Source organism: Felis catus, chromosome B3 (assembly GCF_018350175.1).
Source record: "Felis catus isolate Fca126 chromosome B3, F.catus_Fca126_mat1.0, whole genome shotgun sequence".
In the NCBI taxonomy this organism is placed as follows: Eukaryota; Metazoa; Chordata; class Mammalia; order Carnivora; family Felidae; genus Felis; species Felis catus.
The window spans coordinates 79,925,180-79,948,916 of record NC_058373.1 but is presented as its reverse complement, the minus strand read 5'-3'; the positions used below and the strand labels follow the sequence as shown (position 1 = coordinate 79,948,916).

Sequence of the window (23,737 nt, the reverse complement as noted above, 5' to 3'; positions counted from 1 at the left end):
TTAAAGTGAATCTATTCTTTATATTGAGCTTTTGTCCTTTTAAGATAGTGGTGTTGAGCTCTATTTTTAGTATGGATTATCACAGGGGGATTTAAAAAATTCTTAGAAAAAGACATTCACTCTTGAAAATATGCTTTTATTTCACGGTTTTTAAGATTGCTAAACTATTATGCTTTGCGCATACAATAAACAGAAATGGTGTGTGTACAGCTTCCCCCACTTAAATGAAATAGGGAAAATAATTCAACTAAGCTATTTCCGCAGTCATTGAGTGAATGATGTCATAATGATTTTATGTGAAGAATAGCATCAGTGTTGATGAGTAAATTCTGATAATTTTCAAAGACCTTAGTTTTAGAATGAATAAATGTGGACTAATTTAGGTTTAAAAACTACTATTAATTCTTTTTTTTTTTTAATTTTTTTTCCAACGTTTTTATTTATTTTTTGGGACAGAGAGAGACAGAGCATGAACGGGGGAGGGTCAGAGAGAGAGGGAGACACAGAATCGGAAACAGGCTCCAGGCTCTGAGCCATCAGCCCAGAGCCCGACGCGGGGCTCGAACTCACGGACTGCGAGATCGTGACCTGGCTGAAGTCGGACGCTCAGCCAGGCGCCCCTAATTCTGCGCCACCCAGGCGCCCCTAATTCTTTTTTTCAATAGAGCTGAAGATCCATGAATATGCATGTTTCCAGTCTTCCTCCTTGGAGTCTTCAACAGACTGTTGAAGTCTAGAACCCTGTCCTAAGGTATCAACATTCTGATATTGTTGTAATTTATTTATGCAAAATAAGAGAAACAAGGTTTTCTAGACTGTCACATGTGTCTCCTTCCTTAATCAAATACTGTTTAATATATTCTACATGTCAAATATAAATATGTATCATGAGGAATATTCTGGCTCCTGAAGATATGGCAGATTAGGAAGAGAGACAAAATTTACCTAAATGGAAAATCAAAAACAGTCATAACTTGTGATTTTGATTATTAAAGTTCAGTAGAATTCCCAAAGAAATAAATTCTCTTTTTAGCTACTTGCCTTGTTGCATGTTGGTAACAAATACCTCAGTATACAAAAGACCCTACTATGTACATCTGAGAAATTTATGTTTTATTCACCTTCTGCTCCTGAATCTCTACTTATATTCTGGTGTTTTTTCCAAAAGAATTACTTTTATGAACACTTTCAGTAGGCAAAAAAACAGACAGCAAATATTCTCTAAGTGCTTCCTGTGTACCTGTTACCTTGCCAGTTATGTTGGAGGCTTATGAGATGAAAAAGACATAGGCCCTGCCGTCGACATGCTTTATTTGGTAATGGGAAGAGTGGGAGTAGGTTGGGAGTTAGGCAAGTACTCAAATGACTTTGATCCAGTCAGAGTAAGTTAAGAATCATGGAGAAAGAACTCAAAATGCTATGGGTGAAAGCAATTGTCTCTCAAAGCATCAGCAAAAAATAATAGTGAGAATCTTCTATGTATCAAATGCTATGGGAAATAAAAAGGCAAAGAACATGGGTCTTCATAGAACAGCAAAAATGAGATTCAGTAAATGCTTTTTCTTTGAATGGATCATGTAAACCTTCAGTTTACTTGATATAAAGCATCATCATATACCTTGAAAGACTCAGTGAAGTCAGTATCATGTTTGATAAGTCTTTCCTGTCCACAGCCTGAGCTCAGGACCCAGGGCAATTTTCCCTTTTGTCTGAGACTCAAGTATTTTTTTGGAAGCAGACAACTTGAGGTTCCTTTTCTCTTTCAAGATCAGGGACATCTCTTATTAGCATACTGTAGCTGGCATATTTCTAGCACCTACTACCCACCACCACATATGAGGTATGGTACCTCATTCCTATTTGATTCTCTGTATGACTCCTGGAAATAAATTCAATGGGGCAGCTTTCTGTGGTTCTCACTCTAAGACCACATGTTGTTTCCAACTCATATCTTTGGGTGGACAATGAAACTGAAAACTTAAATCTGTCTTTGTTGGGCTGGCCTCCTAATTGTTTCAAAGGTTCCGGGGATCTAGATGACATTGCTTCATTGGCTCCTGAGAGAAGTTTACCCATCTAGAAGTCTTGGTCCCACCCCTCAGAGATTCTTGTTCAACTGGCCTGAGCAAGAGATTTTTAAATGCTCACACATGATTGTTATTTGTAGGCAAGTATCAGAATCACCAAGTGTTCTCCATGGATGCCTCTGGGTTCTGGGAGCCCTTCCTCTCTGGTTCTGAGGGAGCTTGACAACTCCTCTATGGTAGGAAGCATGGCTTTACCAAGCCCTAATATTCTAGGGAACATCAATTAGAATATTTGGGGATCAATTTAAAATATTATGTAAATATTTAACTTAGAAGTCAATATCAGTTTTTCAGGTTCCCTTGATTCTTCAGTTGACATTCATTTCTTGGGAAGCTAGTATGGCAGCCCCTATCCTAGGTAGATAAGATGCAATTGTGAGAAAGACTCTCTTCTGCTAATGAGAACCTACATAGTATGGTAGAAAGAACACAGGTTTCAGAATCAGAAAATCATTTGTTTGGGTGTTGGCTCCACTATTTACTTTGTTGTGTGACTTCAAAAACTAACTACAGCAAGACAGACTCCTCTCTCCCACCTGGGGCTCAGGTATCATGTCTATAAAATTGAGATATCCATACATAGTTCATGGTGCTATGTGTTCAGACTAGAAGTCATACACACACACACATTTCTTCCACTTAACAACCATCTGCTTACTATATAGTAGACACTAAGCAAAATATTTTATGTACTTTTTAAAATGAAAACCCCAAGATAATTCATTTATAGATGAGGAAACTGAGGCTCAGGTTAAACAGATTGTTCACAGTCACACATATGGAAAGTTGCAGAGGGAAGATTTGTCTGATAATATGGTAGATCATTATAATGATGGCTCCCAATGAATCACACCTCTCTGTGTCAGCCACGTGCCTTTGCAAGTGAAGTTGCTGCTTTTCCTATGAGATAGAAACTATTTATGTCTCCTTGAATCTGTACTGGCCACATGGTAGATGTGATGTTGTGTGAGTTCTGGAGCCTTGGTCTTAATAGACTATGCAGCTTCTACTTTTGTGGTCTTGGAACCTTCAGAGTACCATGCTGTGAAGAAATCCAGTCTAGCTCACTGGAGAAGTGGGGCCATGTAGAGGGAAACTGAGCTTCCTAAACTGACAGCCAATACCAATTTCAGTACATGCAAATGAGACTATTTTGCTGTCAAGCTGTGAAGTGACTGCACCTACCTGAGTGACCCCCACAAGACCAGCAGACAAATTGCCCAACCAACCCTCAGAACTGTGAGAAATAACAAGTAACTGAGTTTTGGGGTGGTTTGTTATGCATCTGAAACAGATAACTGAAACAGGTCAAAGTTCTTGCTTTGAACAACTGTCTAGAGAATAAAATATATAGTACACTGCTTGGCACACAGTATATATTCATTAAATGGTCAGTATTAGGATTATCATTGTTAGATTAGGAGGCAAAGCATACACATTCAAATATCTCATTAATAGCAGTGATGATAAGTAACAATGTGTTAAACAAACAGATGCCATGGGAATTAGGTGACATTCACTCTGGGCTGGAAGGGTAGGGTGGCATTGGCACTACTAGCCCTTGAAGCTTTCATGCACTTGATAAACCTGTAGAAATCCCATTGTCCTCCAAAACTTTGCCTGGATTAGCTTATGGTCACTAAACTTATAACCGCTGCCCACTTCTTTTTACTGCTTCCCATATTGTTAATGTGAAAGAATATGAGCCCCTGCTGGCACTTCCCAAAGTCACAGAATTCTATTAAAAAATAAGAGAATTCTATTAAAAACAACTGCCACAGAAAAAGAAAAGTTTAAATAGGCAATAGGCAATTACCTGAAGGCCTGTTCCCTGATTTCCCTTGGGCAGTTTTCTGGAAGGTGCTGGCATATGAGTCAGTGCACAATTTCATGACTGGGAGGGAGGTTATCAGAAGCAGGATATGCCTTTTCTTTAGGGGAAAAACAAGGCATATCAACATAAAAGTCTTTTAAACACTTTCAATAACCAGAATGATCTTGAATTTTTAAGACATCTTGAACTCCTTTAGAAAGCATTTTAAGTCATCACTGTTTTGATATTGCCAAGAGGTTAGTCTAAGTGTCATTGCTTTGAAAGCAATTTTTTTCACCAAAAGATAATTTAATCATTAAATGGCAATTTGGTCCAATAAGCAAGAGTAAGGCAGTATCAGCATGAATTTCAAAAACCTGCTAAGAGCTATAAATATAGCCTGCAATATTTTGCAATATCTAAAGTGTTTGGCCTAATGTTGAACATGCTCCATTGTTCAAACCAGCTGTGTTCTTTCACTCTTTCATTTCTATAAAACTAGGATAAAGGCTGTCAAAGCAAATGCGGCAGCAGCGGCAGCAGACTTTCTTGCTGAAAAGTTCTGTGTACATAGTACATAGCAATCTCAAGATGGAACTTTGAATGTTTCAAACCAGAACAAAATCTTCATCTAATTATAAGTGAACTATATTAAGCACAAAAGGCAATTTCAAATTATACTGAACAAAGTTACATTTTACTCTTTGCTTTCAAAATGCATTTGTCGCAATTTTACAAACTAATTGCAAATTCATTTTGCTTAATTTTCTTAGGTTATTTCTTTATTGCTTTCAAGTGCTCTGCATATTTCTGAACCATCGAAATCCATAAGGAAGATTTAGAGGATCTTTTTTTGTTGTTGTTAATTTGTATTTAAGATGGTAGAATAGGAAATGAATCATTCTTTTTGTTTCTAATTCTTGGATTAATGTGGTGACCAGTAAACCAGTTCCAGTTATTAGAGACACATTCAAAATAGAGGGAGAAAAAGTTACCAGTGATGAGCACATTTGAAAACTAGATTTGGAGAAAGACATGACAGTTTAGAGACAAACTCAAATGGAGCTGAATGTAACTGACTGCCTTTTATACCTATATGATTGCAGGCCTTTGTATAACTTTGCATGGTTTCTTAAACAGAGGCAGCTCTCCATTTCTACCAAGGTTAGTTATCTGCTATGTAGATTAACTTGGCAAATGGTTCATTTAAGGCTGGTTAATTCCAGTTTGTCTTACCCAATTACATGCTGTGTCTAGGCTAAAACAATTCTAAACTCTAAAATTCTTGCATTCCAAAGTTAAACACAAGTTGAAATTTGTTGTGTTATTTTATATTTACGGTCTGCCCTCCTCTTGCACCGTTAGTAGGGTTGATGGATGGTAGCCAGTGTGCAGCATGTACCATTTTGTTTCACTAGTTTCACAGACAAAGCATGTTTTTGTAAGGATTGAATTCATGTTCTACATGGGCTTTATTCATAGCTGACCTAGAGGGACGTGTCAGTCCCTAAAGGGTCTGCATTGTATTCTTAGGGGTGGTGTGTGTGTGTGTGTGTGTGTGTGTGTGTGTGTGTGTGTGTGTAGGGGGAAGGGTCTCTGGGTGGAGACTGGAGTCCAGTTCTGTATTTTCTCCCCTGCAATGGAACGGACAAGATAGCTACCAGAATTGAGTTTCTAGACCTGCATGTTTAATATTATTACTCTATCTTCCTGTGACTAAGTGAATTGTTTATGTGTTTGTTAATTAATTGCCCCCAAATGATAAGATGTGTGTATGCTTCTTTCTGCATTTTGTGGATTTTAGCAGTTTTTGCTTCAGGGGAATGTCATTAAATTGTAATAATAACCTACATTTACATAGCACCTTCAATACTTTTATACTAAAGGAACCTAAAATACTTTGAAATTTCCCTGAATAGATGTAAGAGCTATACATATATTTCCTTAGATGTCCTGAAATATCATCTTGCCTATAATTAAAATACAGTCATTCTTAAAACATAGCCATAGAAAATGAGAAGTATTATCTCCTTGGCTGGAATTGGAATTAATCAAGGATTTTGGATCTAAGGAGACCATTTAAGGACATAGAGATCTAATGCATGGTTTTTTGGTCTCAGCTCTGCTCTTGCTTGGGTTACTTTCTTCTGGCCATCTAGTCTACCACATATCCTAGGAAAGAGTCCTCTCTTCCTTTTAATACTCCTCCTCCTCCTCTTATGCCTCCTCTTCTTCCTCCTCCTTTGTCTTTCTTAATATAGTGACTTGGTCCTTCCTCTTCCTTAGGTGATAGCCAAAGTTTATGGCTCTGTTATTGATTAGAAACTCTTGGCTTTTCAGATTCTTGTTGAAATCATAATATCAAGATTTCTATTGCCCAATTCGTACCAAACTCCCAGCTGAAAGAAATAGTCATCTCATAGAATGGCCTGAAGTATTTCCAGATGGCTTATTTCTCCAGATATTTAAATATTTACCCTTAGGATCATTTCAAACCACAAGAGACCTGGGTAGTTTAAGCATTTTATTTTACTCTCTCAAGAGATTATTTTTTCTGAATTTTATTTAGTAATTTATTTTCATATTCAAGAATGATTTTGGACAGCTGCTTTTATTGAGCTGTGCTTTACTGTTGTGCCATTTGCTAGATTAAGGGAAGTTGGGAGACAAAGGTCACTTGAAAGTTGTTTTGTTTGTCACAGGAGTGTTACTAGAAAGTGCATGGCATCACACAATCTTCTCTTTATGTGGATCTGAAAGAGACATTTCTCTCTGGTCTCAGTACTGGGAAAGGCTTGGCTTCTTTATAGCAACTGTGTTATTTTTATATCATAGACACTACCAATCATATCATATTTTTCTTTGGCTGCTCACAAACTCACAGCCAAATTTGTAACCCACTTCTAGGAGCTGTGCAAACTTTATAGCCTACATTTCTCTGTGCTAATCTTTCTCTTGGTTTTATTTTTCTGCTCTTTTTTTTTTTACCCTCCTCTGATTATTTTAACATAATTTACTCTATGTATTTTTTTGAACCTATCTCATATCCTTTGAAAATTAGGGTGCACTAGATATAAACAAGCAAATAAATAGCAAGGAAAAGCATTCTATGGAACCCCAGGGGTGTGTGCATTATTTCACATACAGCCAAGACAGAATGCCCTCTGTCAGTGCTGCTAGGTTGTGTGGCATTCCTAAATCTCATCTCTGGAGACCTGGGGCTTTAGACTTTGTAGCAGGATATTCTACTCGGATTTCCAAGAGGAAAAGGTGCTCTAAGCCCAAGTGGGAATTTTAGTCTTCTCTTGTCATGTTGGATTCCAAAATTCTTAAGGAATGTAATATGATATTTGAAGTGAATTCCAACTCCGTAAATCCTCCAAATGAAGAGATCACAGAAAGCTCAGAACTGCCTGGTCTTTATGGCTTATGGCTCAAGTATTCTATATGGAAGGGAATCCTCAGGCAGGAGGGAGGAGGCAGAGCCTGACACTAGATGCCCACATTAGGTTGGAGCAGCCCCAAAGCTGGAAGAGTGAGTAGCAGGCCTGCCCATGTAAGAGAAAGCTGGATGGTCATGATACTGTCTCCAGGGACTCTTCTTTTATGGTTTAGGGAAAACAATTGCCATCAGGGTTCCCAGAAATGATCTGGGGACCAGCAGTCTAGGGCAGGACATTTTGGAGGGCAGGGATTTCAAGTGGTTAGCAGGTCCATCGGTTTTAGGACCACTGATCTTAGATTCAGCGAAATGATTCCATTTCCTCCCTTGCATGCTTAGCAAACAGTTAAGCCTTTTGCAACAATGCAAGTCTAAGTATGCAATTGTTGCCTGTTGGAAGGACAGGAATAATGATGCCAAATGACAAATATGAGCCCAGAAAGATGGTTTGGCACTGCTCATGTCCTAATTCCTGCTCTATACTAGGATTCTGGTAAGAAGGTGATTGGGAATGATGTTTTTTTTTTCTTTTTTTCTTTCTTACCTTTCTTTCTTTCTTTCTTTCTTTCTTTCTTTCTTTCTTTCTTTCTTTCTTTCTTTCTTTCTTTCTTTCTTTCTTTCAGTATGGAAAATGGTAGGCAGGCCAGGTAAACAGAAAGGAGCCTAGATAAAAGTTTTTTTTTTTTTTTTTTAACACTGACTCTGTTCCCAGGTGTGAAATTCTGTCCATCTTTGAGATCTAATTTTACTTGAAAAAAATATGGACAGAAAAAGGCAAGAACAGCACACCATCCCTGACTCTCTTACCAGCTTCAGCAGAGGTAAAAAGATAGAACATTTTATCAATATAAATGATTTCCTAGAGCTTCCCCAGGAAGTAGAGTAAGTGGGATTGGGACATATGAGAAACATTTTGAATTTTCTGAAGGAAGATGATAAGGTAATAAAAGCTGAGATCAATTTAGAAAGTCTGACTAGAATTGAGGATCTCCCTGCCTAGCCTGAACAGCCACAATTTTCAGTCCTTGTGTGAATTCCAAGTGACAGCAGGGAAAGGAGTCCTCTGCTCTCCAAACACCATGCAGTCAGTTGTAGTAGTAATGGCAGAGCCCATAGATAATGTCATGCCAACTAGAGGTTGGTGAGAGGTGAGTGCAGGTCTGCAGTCTGAACACCTGGGGCTGGCTTGAGGCCTTTGGCACTGTCCTATGTTTACATGAGTCAGCCCTCAGAGATTCTTTGGCTTCCTGTCTGATATTTAAGTCATAGCCAGATTGGAGAGGCAGACCAAACTGAGGTCTCCGGACTATAGCAAATGAGAACTTTGGTTTTGACCAGGGTCCCAGATCTCCTTGGGCCCAACCTTCTAGCAGCATATTTGACTTGACTGCTCATAACAAGATGTCACTTAAACCAGCTCGCCCAGTTACTTGAGATAAATAGCACAGAGGGAGAGAGGGAACTGAGGGAGAGTAATATAAAAATGTGTGCTTTTAGCTGAGATTTTCAGCTACTCCTTTTGATTTTCAAAATAGCCCCCATTTCTGAATTCTGAATTTCTGGGAGAAAGATGTCAAATCTAATGATTGCCATTTAGTTTTTCCAGTGATTCATTGGTACTGGGAAATAAGAATTGGAAGGGAAGACACAGGATTGCAGCTGGACCAATTTTGTTTTTTCTTCTCCCCATATTGTCGCCACAATGATGCTATTTTGTGTAGGTATGTATCTTCTGCAGCCCTATGCCCTGCTTTAAACTCTGGCAAGGAATATATGAAAAATTTCTCCCTTCAATTCTGTTAAAATTATTTCAGTACACAGTAACATAACCTCCCATTGTGTAAGTTTCCAACAGATATTTGAAAAAATATAAAGCACTGTTATATGAACCTTAGAAGGTGAATGGAGTGTGGTCTTTGCCTTCCAATTGAACAGGGAAGTTATGCTATATATTAAGCTATCTATAACATTTGGCTTGCTGTGACACATGTGTTGGAAAATTTGGAAGTAAAGCTCTCTGGATGTTCGGAGAAGCTGGAGGAAATTTTCTTTTTCTAAATTAAAAAAAACTTATTAAAAATTTTTTTTGCCTCTAAAATTTTTATTTTAATTTCAGTTAGTTAAAATATAGTGCTATATTAGTTTCAGGTATATAATATAGTGATTCAACAATTCCATACATTACCCAGTGCTCATCAGGGAAAGTGCATTCCTTGGTCTTCACCACCTATTTAACATATCCCTCCACTCTCTCCCTTCTAGTAACCATCAGTTTGTTCTCTGTAATGAAGAATCTGTTTCTTGATTTCTCTCTCTCTCTTTTTTCCTCTTTGTTCATTTGTTTTGTTTCTTAAATTTCACATATGAGTGAAATCATATGTATTTGCCTTTCTGTGACTTATTTCACTTAGCATTAATACTCTCTAGCTCTATCCATGTCATTGCAAATAGCAAGATTTCATTCTTTTTTATGGCTGATTAATACTCCAGTAATGTGTGTGTGTGTGTGTGTGTGTGTGTGTGTGTGTGTGTGTACCACCTCTTCTTATCCATTCGTCAATTGATGGAACCTTGGGCTGCTTCCATAATTTGGCTACTGTAAATATTACTGCAATTAACATAGGGGTGCATGTACCCCTTCATATTAGTGTTTTTGCATTCTTTTGGTAAATACCCAGTAGTATTTGTATTGCTGGATCATAGGGTAGTTCTATTTTTAATTTTTTGGGAAACCTCCATACTGTTTTCCAGAGCGGCTGCACTAGTTTGTGTTCCCACCAACAGTGTAGGAGAGTTCCTTTTTCTCCACATCCTTGCCAACACCTTTTGTTTCTTGTGTTGTTGATTTTAGCCATTCTGACAAGTGTGAGGTGATATTTCAATGTAGTTTTGATTTGCCTTTCCCTGATAGTGAGTGATGATGAACATTTCATGTGCCTGTTGGCCATCTGTATGTCTTCGTTGGAGAAATGTCTGTTCATGTCTTCTGCCCATTTTAAAAATTGGATTCTTTGATTTTAGGTGTTGAGTTTTATAAATTATTTATATATTTTGGATACTAATCCTTTATCAGAAATGTCAGTTACAAATATCTTCTCTCATTTAGTAGGTTGTCTTTTAGTTTTGTTGATTGTTTTCTTAACTCTGCAGAAACTTCTTATTTTGATGTTAGTCCCAATAGTTTATTTTTGCTTTTGTTACCCTTGCCTCAGGAGACACATCTAGAAAAACGTTGCTATGACTGATGTCAAAGAAGTTCCTGCTTGTGTTCTCTTCTAGGATTTTTGTCGTTTCAACTCTCACATTTAGGTCTTTAATCCTTTTTGAATTTATTTTTGTGTATGGTGTAAGAAAGTGGCCTAGTTTCATTCCTTTTGCATGTTGCTTTTCAGTTTTCCCAGAAGAAATTTTCATTAAGCTGTTGGGAAATGTTTTTCTAGGACTGTAACTTTTGTAGCTAGAACTTGAGAGATATATATTATAGAATTTTAGAGTTAGAATGAGGAGGGAGGGCAATATAGGAACATGGATGACATAAGCTATAAGGCCAAGGGTGGTTTCAGAGAACAGACACTGGCCCAAGTGTAGGGTATATAATAATATTAGTAATAGCTTATCTTTAGGATATTCTATGGTTTTCACATCTTCCCCCCATATGTTATCACATTTGATCTTTATAACAACTCCACAGGGTGCACCTCTATTTGTTGAGGATCAAGTTAATGAATTTTTTCCTCCTCACTGGGCACTAGGGAGCCACAAAGGTTATTTCTGAGATGGGATTAATGAAGAGCAACCCAGCTAGAAGGATTTTTTTGCAGGCTGGATTGGAATGAGAAAGTCTGGAGTTAAGACAAATTCTGACACTATGGTGGTTGTATAGGTGCGAGAACAGAAAGGGAGGAATGAGAAGACACATCCCCAAGTATAATTGCAGATCAAGTGGAAGTGACTTGAATGCTTCAAGAGGGACTCAAAAGCATTATTTTATGAAATACTCTGCTGTGATCTTTCCTTAGAGTTAATTGTTCTTTGTATTCTCAGCAAATTTTGATCACTTTAGCACTTCTTTCTGCCTCATTTTATTATTCTTTACATATTTCATACTTACTAGGTTGTAAGCTTCTGGCAGATAAGAATAATGCTATTTATCTTTGTCTTCCCTTGGAGGAAGCATAGAGCTTGGTCACTTGCACATAAGTAGTATTTAATAAACACTTGCCATATTTAACTAGTTTGGCAGTGAAAGACACAAAGAAAGCTTAAAACAGCAGGGTTGCAGGAAAGGGTTATTTATTTAAGAAACAAGTGAAATAAAGTGGACAGGATATCCAAGATGGAGTCAAACTTGGTTTAAATCCTGGCACACATTTGTTTTCTAAATGACCTTGGCCAAGTCACTTAATGTTTTTAAGCATTATATTTTCCATCATATGACATCCCAATGATAAAATCAACCTTTTGAGGTTGCTGTGAGGACTAAATAAAACATTACGTGCAAGTTGTCTAACACAGTGTTCGGCATGGAAGAGATTTTCAACCATGTGAGTTCATGTCCAGGTCTGCTCCAGTCCCCTGTCTTGAGTATGTTCCTAGACGGATGAGGAGAAGATTAAGAGATGGAAAACATAAAAGAAAGGAGAAATTATAGATCAAGTTTCCATAAGATGGAGCAGGCAGAGAAGGTATTTCTGAAAAGACAAGACAGATACTCTTCCCTTTAAATAGGCAGAGAAGGAATAGTGAAAATTTATTTTCAAGTGAAGAGTAGTAGTTTCAGGAACACTGATTTCAGAAAACTTGGAAAATTATCTTCTAAAGGTGAGAGGTAAGGGGGAGGGGATTGTAAGTGCGGTTGAGTACTGGAAGAGAGTAAATAATGTCTGGAACAGCTGCTATGGGATTGGGGCAGGGAATCAACAACACAAGAGAAAGATTGCTTAAAAGTAATTAAGGTCAGTAAAGCCTGGATGGCATGAGTTTGCTGTTGACACAATCAACAAAGCATCAAAAAGCATGAAGGACATGTATACATATATATTTTTTTTTCTGCAAAATAAAGGTATACTGATATATTCTGTCAAAGAAACAGAATAGCTTGCCCAGTCTACTGTTATATTATATCTGGAAAAGACTTTAGACATTATGTAGTTCAACCTAAACTTAGGTATGGCAAATGAGTGTGACTTGCTAGAAATTATTTTACCAGGAGGCCATATGGCATAATGGTTAAGAGTGTGGCATTAGGATCTGCCTGCTGCATATGAATCCCAGCTGTGTAGCCTTGGACAAGTTTTTTAGCCTTTATTATTATAAAATTATCCAGTGCCTGAGATACAATAGTCACTCCATGAACATTATCTAGACTCAGATCTCCTGATTCTTCTGTACTGTTCTGTCTGCTACATGAGGCTGCCTTGTTGACTGACAGAACTCCCTATGGATTGACCATGGGTAACGGACTGTAATCTCTTTTGGTGCAATTCTTTTTATTTTTTATTTTTTTCTTTTAATTATTTATTTATTTTTTCAATATATGAAGTTTATTGTCAAATTGGTTTCCATACAACACCCAGTGCTCATCCCAGAAGGTGCCCTCCTCAATACCCATCACCCACCCTCCCCTCCCTCCCACCCCCCATCAACCCTCAGTTTGTTCTCAGTTTTTAAGAGTCTCTTATACTTTGGCTCTCTCCCACTCTAACCTCTTTTTTTTTTTCTCCTTCCCCTCCCCCATGGGTTTCTGTTAAGTTTCTCAGGATCCACATAAAAGTGAAACCATATGGTATCTGTTGTACAACTCTTTTTAAAAAACATATCAGAGGGGCGCCTGGTTGTCTCAGTCAGTTGAGCGTCCGACTTCGGCTCAGGTCATGATCTTGCAGTTTGTGAGTTCAAGCCCCTGTTGGGCTCTGTGCTGACAGCTCAGAGCCTGGAGCCTGCTTTGGGTTCTGTGTCTCCCTCTCTCTCTCTCTGCCCCTTCCCCCACTCATGCTCTGTCTCTCTCTCTCTGTCAAAAATAAATAAACATTAAAAAAAATAAAAAATAAATAAAAATAAATAAGAAACACATCAGATATATTGGGCTCATATTAGATATATTGGGCCCATATTTCTTATGAATTTGCATTCTTAACCTTTGACAAATCAAATTTTCTCTTCCGTGTTTCCACTGAATTTATACAGCACCTTCACGATAAGGATGATCTTGCTTGAAATACTTGTAATGAATGATCTTTATATATAATTTATGAAACTGCCTTATTTCTTTCAACCATATAGTTTTTACAACCACTTACTTTTGAAGACTAATCTCAATTTTCTTAATCAGAATTCTGTTAAAAAGAGAACCCTGTTTAATGTATTTTTGGGTAAGAAAACCAAGGCACAAGGAGAGTCATTGAGTTTCCTGAGGCCAAACAATGGCAGAAATGTGGGATATGAACCATGGATTATCCATAGAGTGTGGCTTCTCTTCCAATCATAACCTCAAACCAACATGAGCTGATCCAGAGGCCTGATACATAGACCATAAGGCACTAAACTCCCTTTTTTAGAGCCCAGAAATAATTATTTCTTTCCTCTACTTCTCTGACTTCCATTTTTATAGTAATGAAGAAAGAATTAAAAATCAGGCCTAGTAAGACCATTTGGGCCTCAGGAAACAAATCAATTGTTTGTGTTTCCTTCATTCCAGAGATATTCTGAGGGTTGGTACACACCAGCCTGGAAGAGAGAAAGATCCATGGACCATCTCATTTCTGACTCACTCAGCCAGCTGGGTGTTGAGACTATTTCCATGGCTTCCAATCCGTCAGTGCTTGAAAACATTTACTACAGAAAGGATCGCTGGCTGAGGGAAGACATTTGTCTAATTCGGCAACAGCACTTTACACTGCATTTCCAGATTATGCCTCTTCTTGAAAATGATCTATTACAGGAGCAGTTTATAAAATTAAACACTTGTCATTATGCAATGTAAAATTCATGAAGCAACCAAATGTCAGGGATCTACATATTTAAAAGATGGGAGTTTTAGCATTTCTTCCCTGGCAGGGATTCTGAGCAGAAAAAGGCCCAGAGAAAAACATAGCTAATCACAAAGCTGTTTTGGAACAGACCAAACAACTCCTTTTTGGAACTGTTAGTCCAAAGGGACCCTCTTTTCCTAATGAAAAAAGTAATTATTTCTTTAATAAATATTTACTGAGTATCTACTATGTGCCAATCACTATGCAAAGCATGGGACAACATCAGTGATTATAAGCAATGTTCTGGCTCTCAGGGAGCATGCATTCTAGTGAAGGGTGGGGTTCAGGGAGGCAGGCAGTAAACAAGTAAATAAATGAACAAGAAAACAATACTTTTGACACTCACGGTTCCCTCCTTATTTTTTTTTCTGTCAGAGAAAAAGGAGATCTATCTCTTTAACTACAGCAAACTTTTTTGAATTGCCAGGGCTAAATCACTCATGTGTACAGTTAACACTAAGCAATTGTGGGGTGCAGAATCCCATACTAGATTCAGAAATGATGAAATACTGTAAGGTGGAAAAGAAACTAGCTGTCTGTAAGGAACTTCCTTTTGAAGAAATATAAACCACACTCTTGATAAAACTGAAGATCATACTGTTAAGACCCTCTAAGCCATGCTCTCTTCTGGTTCAACTTTACTTCTAGCACTGCAAGAAAGGAGTAATAAGCATTTATCTCCAGGGTTAGCCTGTGAGAGATGTGGGAGCATTAGGCAGCTTAAGCTCTTGCTTAGGGGCCCAATTACCCATCCATTGTATGCTCTTGAAGAACATTCCCTGCTACTGGGACCAGTAACCTACAAGTTTACTTCTAATGACTTCTTCATAGGGAACCACACCTACTGGCTATAGTTTTCTTAGGATGTTTGTCCTACCAGCTTGAGACCCATGAATATGCTAGTGCCTTCTCCTCAGAGCTCTGTTGTCAGCTGTCACACCACTATCACCAGTTCACTTTCAAGACCAGGTGTGTCATTGACATTGAGACCTGGCTGCTTTGGCATATACAGGAATTTTCAACATGGAATCATGGCTTTTACATAATATTTTAACTTCTGTCTTTTAGTGTTTTAAAATACGCATCATGGTGAGAGGTAAAGGTATAGTAAGAGTCAAAAATGTTGGTTTCATGTGTCAATTAGTGATGACACAACAAAGAAAACAGTGATTTTTATACATTGAAAGTGCCATTTTTGGTGTCAAAACAGCTACATCAAAATGATTATGTTAAAGTGGGTGCATCATATCACAGTGTCAAAGTTGTTGAAATGCCCTCTTACTTCATCTTCCTTGCTCATCTAGGGTAGCCTGTTCCAAGAAACTCTTTAATCTGAAAATAACCTGAGTGTCCAGTGTCAGTAACAAACTGCACCAAACAGATGTCACACAGCATTCCTGCTGAGGCATAACAGCATCACGCACCTATGTCAGAAAGCAGGGAACAACTATGGGGGGTGATGAATCCTCAGGCCATAGCCTGTGGTCCAGCTTTTTGTGAACATTTATATTTCCCTTAAAGTGAGACCACTTGAGGAAGGATCTCAGAGGAGAGATCCGAGACAAGTGTGATCCACCTTAGATTGCTATCAAGGGGCAAGTGTATTTTGAGAGGTTAATAAGACCTAGGTTTTGGAAGGAGTGAATGGGTCGGGGAGGGGGGGCGGGAGGAAGACTTCTGTGTGCAAAATATTCCTGTACAAGTGATGCCAAGAGACAAATTGGAGTTGGACATGTGTTCAGGGAACATGTGTTCAGAGAAAGTGGGATGTAATTGGCAAAGGGCCTTGAGTATGTGAAGCTACAGAAATTTGATGTGGTATTAAGAGGCAATAAGAAACTATTATGGATTTTTAACAGGTGACTTACATAATAGCAAAGTGGTTGAAAGACTAACCAAGCTTTTTTGTGAGATAATCTGGTACAGGAGTGGAATTAGAAGACAGAAGAGCTTCCTTGAAATTACTCTACAACCTAGGTATAAGGCATTGAGGATTTAAGCCCATTTGCAAAGACTACATAAATGGAAATGAAGCTGTATATATGAAGTAAATCAAGAAAGAATTTGCAAGATTGGGAAAGATTAAATATGGGGGATAAAAGAAGGGTAAATCCAAAATTAATCTAAGGTGCTAAATTGAGTTGAAAATTGGGCATATCGTTGCCATTGATAACAATGGACATACTTGGAAAACATGTCTGCTTGGAGGCAAGAGTCAGAGCCCAGAGTTTACTTATCATAGTGTTGATGGGACAGCCAAGAACTATTCTGTTGCAAAGGTAAGTGGTGATATGGACATGGAAAGAGGTTGTAAAATCACTGTGGAAATGGAGGATTTTGGAACTGTCTTTGAAGAAATGGGAGCTAAACTCTTGTGAGCAAATTGTCATCAATTACCATCATCATCACCATTGTGTAAGGATACAGTGGGAATAGGTAAATACATTTGTAAAGTCACAAACATTTATGGACAAAACCCAAGTTTGATAAAGTCCCCAAAGAAGAAGATATCGGTGAAAAATTGAAAACAATGAGGTATTTGTAAAACAGAATGAGTAAAGTAGAGAAGAGAGTGCTTCGAGAAAGAGGTACAGTCAGGGTGCCATGATGAAGCAATGAATTCATAGACTAGGAGCAGAATTTGACCATTTGACCTTCTGGAAAAGCTGACTTCCTTTTTTAGAAAGTAGTGAGTTTACAGACAGGATTAAGTAGGGAGTAGCTGGTGAAAAAAAGGGAAGATTATAATAGAACTCAGTTTGAAAAGGATGGAATCAAAGTTGGAAGGGACATAGAGGTCATCCACTGTGACTTCCTCTTTATTTCAGGAATCACTTTAACAGTCTGTATCCCTAACAGATATTCCCGCCACCTTGTTGGAAGGATGCCCCCTAATTTGTCAGGCAATTGGTTCCATGTTTGAACAGTGGGATAGTGGGTCAGTGAAGTTTTCATTTCACTGAGATAAAAAACAAAGCTTGGAAAGATACAAGTACAGAAAGTAGATATTTTCTGGTAGCAGGAAAGTACAGAATGATCAAGTGAAGCCCCATGTTTAACTAGAAGAGAGGCTTGTATTGGGCAAGAAAAAGAGACATTAGAGAAGAAAGGATGAAATAATCTAGAAAGAGAGGGAAGATAAAGTCTCTTAGAGGCCAGAGGCAGGAAGTGATCAGAGACACAGATGGAAAAGTTATTTTCTTTTTATTTATCCACCCATCAACCAGTGCCTGGTACAGTGCTTTTAGCATAGCATGTGTGCAATAGAGAGACGTGCTGATTGATTGAGAAGAAAGGTACTTTTGAAATCTAGGAAAAGATAAAGGGAGGGAGTCGAAAGCAGATCTAGGATCTAACTAATGCTACAAATCTTATGAGCTAAGGAGCAAAAGAAAATTCAGAAGCATTACTTTTGGCCACTGAAAAGAAAATGGCTGTTGTTTAGTCAATTTTAAAGATAATGATTTTTTAAAAAAAGAAAACTATCTGACTCCTTTGTACCTTCTCCCAAAACTGAAGTAATAGACAAGGCATTCAGATCAAATCATCTCTCCTGGAAGATGAGACATGCCAACAGAACCTCAGCCAGATGGGAGCTGTAGAAAGAGGCTCAAAGGGACATTTTGTTGCCCAGTCAGTTTGGATTTAAACCAGGTGCCTCCAGGGTAGAAGGCCAGCGCTTTGCCAGGCAAGAGCACGGATGTAAGCTGCCATTGTGTGAAAACAAGTTAAGTTGCTTGGTTCCAGGGAATATGATCCAAGTGTCATAAATGCATCTGTTTAATAATGCGTATCAGTAGCTGTTCCAGAATTTGGGTGCCTTGAGCTGCCTTTGTTTCCTCATTTCCAGAAACATGGACAAGCCTGTGTCTTAACAAAAGCACTAGATGGCAGCATAAGACATCTATTCAACTGTCTCTCTCCACAGGCTGCTGGAATTTTGACAGCTACAAAACGGTACCTGTGGTTTTGTGTATAAAACTGGTATAACTGTTTGTACATTTAAAAAATGTAACAATAAATTAAACATAAGGGAAAGGGGTTGCTAATAAATACAGTGTTAGACTGCATTTTTGTATACCAGGTGACAAGCTCGGGCATTCAAACCTGATTTGTGCAAGGGGGTAGGCAGGATGGGAAGCAAGTTGAAGGAGCTGCAAAATGTACATGCTGAGTGGTTATAGCTTCCTTGAGGGTTGTTGTTGATTTACCCATATGTCTGTATGCATTACACAGAGGTGAAAATCTAGGAAAGTGAAGGGTACGATATGTCTGAAAGTCTGGTAACGAGGGATTCTAGATTCTGTGATTCCCCTAACTCACTGTTTGGATGCGTGGAAGCTGAAAGTGTGAGCTCATTATATCTGTTTTCCTTAAAAAGGACACAAATCATGCCTTTCCATTCTCTTAGATCCATGTATTATTTAGAAAATGGGCCTCTTAAGCCTGCACACATCCTTGCCTATAGGACTGGGCTCAGTAGGCACAGTTATCTTTTTCTCTGTTGTGTAGGTTGATTCACTTTTTTTGGTTAGAACAAACTGTAGTCTGAGATGCCAAGGGTATGAGTTTGATTCCCGTAAGGGCCAGTTGGCTTGCTGCAGAGAGGTGGAAAACAAAAACTATTCCAAGGCTATGTATAGTAAACCTTGCTCTACCAGCTGTAATATTCTTTACCACTCCTAGAAAAAGAATTCAGAGCACAAGTTCTATCAAGATGATCGGAAGCATTATCTTTTTATTCTTTCTTTCTTTCAACAAATATGTATTATCTACTAAGTGCCAGGCATTGTGCTGGGCAATGAAAGATCTAAAACAAAAACAACCACCCCCCCAAAAAAAACATGATATAGCATAATATACATCTTTCTTTATTACACAGACAATAATAGAGGTTACTACTAGTATAATGACACATGACACATAGATCCATAATATCTTATTTGGGTCTCACAAAAACCCTATTGTTTGGATCTTTTTACAGATAAGGAAGCTCAAGTTCAGAAATAATTAGAAATTTGCCTAAGATCATAGTCAATAAGTGGTACACATGGCATTTGAAGCTAGGGTTAGGGTTATTCATGAACTTTTTTCACTACACCGTACAACTATAAAGAAAATGCTTAATATAATATAATATAATATAATATAATATAATATAATATTATATATATACATATATATATTACCATTTCAAACTCTTCTGTCGAAAGCATTTTTATCTCAGAAATGTGCGAAATTTAGATCAAAGATTTGAATTCAAGTACTGCATGATTATTAGTAAATAATGGTAGGAATAAAATTTACTAACTGTGGAATAAAAAAAATATAAGATGCCAAGGAGGAACATTCCATCTTGGTTTGTTTTTGTCCCTAGTGCTGGTTTACAACTAGGACAAATGTTCTTTTTAATAGCAATTTTCTTTTCATAGAGTGGACACACATATTTCTTCTGCTGAAGGAGTGTTTTCCATATATTATTTCTTTATGTCACATACATCTTTCTCTCATTTCCCTCATTGTTTCCCCTAGGTTTCTGTTATACTCCATAAAGTATGCTCAGCTCCTTGCAGACTGACTGGCATGTAGTGTTTCCTCATTTATTTGTTGAATAAATGGAATGAATAAAAATAAAGAGTCTTTATTTGTTCTCACTTGGTCCAGCCCAAGCCAGGCTCCTGCCTCTTTCCACAGGATCTCTCCATTTTAAAATCAGAATTTACTTTGAATCTGATCTACTAATCAAAGCTGTCCCTACATTTTTCTAATATTGTATACTCTCTTGCCACATGGTTTAGCGCTTGTTTTTGGGTTTTCTGGCATTGTTTTCTAGTTTCATGTAAGAGAGTCATGTTTCTTCAACCAGAGTATGAGGTCTAGGAGGGCAGTGCTTGTCATCACATAACATCAGTTTAGTTGCTTCTCACAACATTTGCCTATTTAAATCTGTAAATTCTGTGTGGTCATGCCTTTTTGTGATGGCACATTCTAGTCTAATCCCATCTAGAGGCATTTGAGCATGAGCAGGGATGTGGAGATGCTATCTTTTGGAAGGTGCTGCACCAGGTGAAATCATCCTGTTTCAATGTGGGCATTCAGACCAACAAAGAGGCCGTGTTGCTTTATACCTGCAGCCTGCTGATTGCCCATTTTAGTGATCTAGGTCCATCATCTCTCTTTTAGCTAGTCACAAAGGGCCAGTTGTAAACAACCACTGCCCAAATTGTATCACATTACCCAGGAGATGAGCAAATGCCAGGAATAGCCTCAGTTAGAGTCTAGAGGGCTTGCAACTTACAGCCTGTGATGTAATCAGAAGCAAAGACCATAAAAAAGTAGGTTGATTTCCTTTTACTTACCATTCAATGAAATGAATCATTTAAACACTCAGTGATTTTTTTTTAAATAAGCTTTTGACATAGAGATTAATGACGTTCCCCCCACCCCATGCGTTCTATGTGCATAAGCCCAAAGTTGGTTTATCCATATGCAATATGTTGCTATCTATATGGTCAGATCTGAAGTACTCTACAAATGCCGCAGTTTTTTCCCTGCTGGCCTATTACAGTATAACCTTTAGCATCATTTATTTTGGATAAGGCATCCAAATTTCTATGGAAATAGATATTACCTGGCAGAGACATTAGAAATTACCAACAAAGAGTAATTCATTGGGTCATTTAATTTTCACTCAACATCAGCAACCTCCACCCCCACCCTGGCTCAATTCCATCCCCACCACATAGAATCAGCAGGAGGGCAGAAAATGAAAATTTACCACTCAGAGGTAGAAAGTTCTAAAACAATCTTTATTTGAGACCAGAGGTGAAAGGATCAAAAGTCTGAAGAACCCAGAAGTATGTATGTATTTTTTTTCTTTTGTGGGGTTCTGGAGAAGAGAGGAGGGGTAGGATCCCAATTCCACATTTTTAATCAGTGTGTTTCCAGGTTGGTCTGAGGTTTGAGGTACAGGGTCACTCCGTATCGCTTCTGATCAGCACTTAAGAATTTACTGATAAATGGCTTTCCCATCAAATCCCTTCAAACCCTTCAATAGCTGCTCTTGCCTGCAAGGATGGGCCTTTCTGAAGGCTCCTGATGACTCACATCTCACCTTGCCAGAGGTCCAGAGAAATACACATTTTTGTGGTAACTATGTTCAGGAGAGGACACAGCAAATAGAATGGGAGTTAGGGGAAGGCATGCAGCCTGGGTCCAGTGTCCTCGGTTTTTGTAGTCTTTGTGATGTTTGTCTGTATTTCATCACCTTGTGTTTGTAAAAATAGCCATGGATAGCCTAATAATTTTTTTGTAGGTACCACATCTACAGAATTAAGAGATCTGTGGCGCCAATTAAGTAGTGAATATTTAAGAGATCAGATCCATTAAAGTGACTCAGACTAAACTACCTGAACTGCCAAAGAATCAGCTTTGCTTTTGGTGATGTGCCAGGAGCTGGACTGTTTTAGTGGGAAGAGTGAGAATCAAAGGATTGTGTGTGTTTTTATGTGTGTGGTGTGGTGAAGATGGCAGTGGCGGTGTGTGCATGGAGTGTAGGAGAGTGTGTATGCATGGGTCGGCACCTCTGTGTATCTCTGCGCATGTATGTGTGTGTGGACAGTGAATCTTATATTCCCTTGTTTAGTGGAGTGAATAGGAATATTATTGTATGGTTTTAGGCAAATTTTTCACTTATGTTATTGGCATTTCCAAATATCTGCAGCTGGGTCAAATGAAAGCTGGACTAAACTGTACCTTCAGTTAATCTACTCTGCTATTTAGTTCTTCTGAGCAGTTCAAATGTTGATAGACAATATGTGGTCCAGATCAGACAGCATGGAGTTCTAGAAGTGGTTTAGGGTTGGGGAATAGAATTCTGACCTGGATAAATCCTACCTGTATAACAACTACCTCAGATGTTTTCTATGAGGGAAAAAAAACTAGGCATCTTCTGAAAAGTGCTCAGCATGTGGCATCTCATTTAGCAGGCATCCAACCAATGGACCTTCTCTTTCAACCTGGCACAGTGAGCAGAAATGATGACTTAGCCCTTTGCTTTTGTTTTTCTAACTTTAGAAGACATAATATAAATCTCTTTTTGCCATCCTCCCAAAAAATTCACTTTATTTTCCAAATAGTGCTAGAACGTAGTAACAAAGTGGTCCCAAATAGCACGCATTTCTGATATGAGGAAATACTTCTTTATGTCTACTGTGGGCTCTAGACTTTTGGTGTCTTTGGGTAATCACATGACTTAGAGCAAGACTTGCAAGAACTCTAAGTCACTATTTTTTTCACACTAACGTAAAAATTACCCTTTAAAGGCCTAACTCAAATTTTCTATGTTGGCCCACAGCCATCTCTCACCTTTGTGAATTTTGACTGCTACTAGTGTTACATGTTCTGAAATAATTTCTTCCATGATATAACATTTCCCCAACCAAATATTTAGCTCTAAGTGTGCAAGGTGTGTGCAATACTTTTTTCTGTAGTATATTCTACAGTGAAAATGTTTATTGACTGGTGGATGACATTGGTGATTTCATTTTCTAGGGAGTAATTATCCAAAACGTAGACTACCACATTTGGATCTCTTGCTTTTTCTTCTTCCTTCACTACTTTACCTATTGTAAGCCCCCTCCCTACTCCATCCTCTGTACCCCCAGACAATGGACAGGACAGAGGAAATTTAATCTGGTATCTTGGTCCACTCTTAGATGAAAGAATTTGAGAAGCGATTGCCTACAATGAGATTTTTGAGTTCTCCAAATTATCCATGCATTCTTTTTTTTTTATTATTTATTTAAAGATATTTTTAAATATTTGTTTATTTTTTGAGTGAGAGAAACAGAGCATGAGTGGGAGAGGGGTAGAGAGAAAGGGAGACACAGAATCTGAAGCAGGCTTCGGGCTTTGAGTTGTCAGCACAGATCCTGACGTGGGGCTCAAACTCATGAACTGCGAGATGATGACCTGAGCTAAAGTTGGTCACTTAACCAACTGAGCCACCCAGGTGCCCCATGCATTCTTTACTACTATTAGCAAGGGCTCCTAGAGAGAAGCTCATGAAAACTTTATACAAGAACCACTATTATTGCAGGGAGGTAAGGGTTAAGCATAACATATGAAATTAAATGTAAGTTCTGCAGCTGTTCAGCTGGGTATAATAACACACACCTGATACTACTTACATTCTGATGTCCTAGTTGCTGCTAACAACTTTTAAAGAAAGCACAGAATATTTTCATAACTAATTCCAAGTTTAGGAATTTGCTTTATTATCGTTAATGAAAAGAAGGGGAAAAACTCAAGACTATATAACTGGTGGAATCAATTAAATGCTCTTGATTTCTTTCTTTTATTT

At 38.1% G+C, this 23,737-nt stretch overlaps 1 long non-coding RNA gene across 4 annotated transcripts in view; it reads left to right on the top strand.

Annotated features, from left to right (window-relative positions):
* LOC123386035 overlaps window positions 1–23,248 on the top strand; it is a 141,081-nt gene extending 117,833 nt beyond the window's left edge. For 3 of the 4 annotated variants that reach the window (XR_006599490.1, XR_006599488.1, XR_006599487.1), the window contains 2 exons: window positions 666–751; window positions 14,040–14,555. This is a non-coding gene — a long non-coding RNA (uncharacterized LOC123386035). Of the gene's footprint in view, window positions 1–665; window positions 752–14,039; window positions 14,556–18,223 lie in introns of those variants that run through there. The other variant, XR_006599489.1, reaches the window with a different exon arrangement.
* Window positions 23,249–23,737: the final 489 nt, after the last annotated feature.